Consider the following 2,254-nt stretch of genomic DNA (forward strand, 5'->3'; position numbering starts at 1 on the left):
TTGCACATGTTCCTTGCTCTGTATTCACATCAGCTCCTACACGGAGCTGCACTGCCCCTGCAGCTCCCATTGGCTGTGGGAGTGGTGCTTGGGGTGGGGGCAGTGTGTGGAGACCCCTGGCTGCCCCTAGGCATAGGAGCCGGGGGGAGGACATGCCGCTGCTTGTGGGAGCCATGCGGAATAGGGTAAGGCCCCGACCCCACTCCCTGGCTGGAGCTCGAGGGCAGGATTAGAACATCTGGAGGGCTGGATGCGGCCCCTGGGCCATAGTTTGCTCACCCATGAGCCAGTCGCTAAGGCAAACACGTTTGTTTACATTTACAGGAGATAATGCTGCCTGTTTCTTATTTACGTCACCTGAAAGTGAGAACAGGTGTTCACATGGCACTGTTGTAGCTGGCATTGCAAGGTATTTACATACCAGATATGCTAAACATTTATATGCCCCTTCATGCTTTGACCACCATTCCAGAGGACATGCTACCATGCTGATGATGGAGTCTGCTTGATAATAACCCAAAGCAGTGTGGACCGATGCACATTCATTTTCCTCATCTGAGTCAGATGCCACTAAGAGAAGGTTGATTTCCTTTTTTTGATGGTTTGGGCTCTGTATTGGAGTGTTGCTCTTTTAAGACTTATGACAGCTCGTCCCTCTCAGATTTTGGAAGGCACTTTAGATTCTTAAACCTGGGGTTGAGTGCTGTAGTTATCTTTTAGAAATCTCATTTTGGTACCTTTTATGAGTTTTGTCAAATCTGCAGTGAAAGTGTTCTTAAATTGAACAACATATGCTGGCTCATCATCCGAGACTGCCATAACACGAAATATATGGCAGAATGAGAGTAAAACCATTGACTAGGAGACCTACAATTCCCACCCAAGGAGTTGAGTCACAGACGTGCAGGGCTGAAGCAGAGTTTCTAGCTTTTGCAGTTTTTCAAAATCTTTACTTGTCAGCACTGATAGATTTGTGTTTTTTGAAGACCTAATGTGGCTGTGATAGTGGCTCTATTGCGGAGGAGGTGTAACTCATACACCTCCTGGGTGTGGTGTTCTGTCCCATCTAGTGGCACCAAGACCACTTAAAAAGAGAGAGATAAAATGAGTCTGCTCTACAGCCTTAGCTAAGAGCCAGCTGGCTTTTAGCTCATGCGGTAGAGGCTCATGTACTAAGCTCTAGAGGTCTCCGGTTCAATCCCACTTGCCAATGAGCGGGGTCTGTCGGCGTTAACAGGCACTGAACCATACCCAATGTGGAGTTCCATCTGGTTGAAATATCTTGTACAAGAGGTTCTTGTTTCTGTCAATTTGCAGCTTGTTGTATTCCTACCTCTTTACTGTGAGCTGGACTGTGTTTGAAATGGCCCACAAGTTTTCTACATTTTGCCAGCACATTTTCAAAACCACCAGCACTGAATGCTACTGTAATGGATTGCTGCAGACTGTGAGCAATGTACATCATGTGGTCAAAAGGCCAGTGACTGTCTGCTGCTATCATACTACATGCACTGTCAATACTAATAGTTACTTTTTCTTGAATATTTCATTCTTTCGCAACATCCAAGAATGCTCTGCCCGTGCTTCAGCATAATGTCTCTTCAGTATGTGTTACTGTTAAAGCAAATGACTGACGTGTCCATGCAGCATCAGTCAGGTATGCCTTGACTCCAAAATAGCTGTGATTGCTCAAGGATGTCCAGTGATCACCAGTCAAAGCAGCAGCTTGTGCATTTTTCAGAAGCTCCACCTTGGTAGCCTTCTCGGTGTGACATAGGTCATGTATTCATGATGCAATAGTTCTTCAGGAGGGCAAGGTGTATGACTGAATGGAAGGTGCAATTTGAATAACATCTCTCAGCTCTCTATCATTTACAAGGTTGAGTGGTCTGCAGTTCATAGCTATCCACTTTGCCATAGGATTAGTTAAGCTGTTGTACTTTGACCCATGGGCTTGTCACAATCCTGAAACTTTGTAAGCATAATCTTTCATGGCTGGTGGGATTCATTTGCTGTCAGTGGCATGGGTGGCGGGTGAACTGCTAGCTGTGGGGAGGCTATGCCATGGCCAGGCCCACCCCCAAGCATCAGACAGATGGGCTAGCGGCTCTCCCAGCTCCGAGCGCTGGGCAGGAAGCCCTCCGTCAGCCCCTGAGCACAGGGAGGGTGGTGTACCGCCCCAGTGCATCCAGACCCCCCAAGCATGGGGCAGGCAGTGTGTGGGGCCCCCCCCCCAACACCTGGGAGGACTAGT

At 48.0% G+C, this 2,254-nt stretch overlaps 1 pseudogene; it reads right to left on the minus strand.

Moving 5' to 3' along the window:
* Positions 1-229: 229 nt before the first annotated feature.
* Positions 230-1,983, minus strand: LOC141983792 (E3 SUMO-protein ligase ZBED1-like; annotated as a pseudogene).
* Positions 1,984-2,254: the final 271 nt, after the last annotated feature.

The sequence above is a fragment of the Natator depressus genome, chromosome 3 (assembly GCF_965152275.1).
Source record: "Natator depressus isolate rNatDep1 chromosome 3, rNatDep2.hap1, whole genome shotgun sequence".
NCBI classification, from domain to species: Eukaryota; Metazoa; Chordata; order Testudines; family Cheloniidae; genus Natator; species Natator depressus.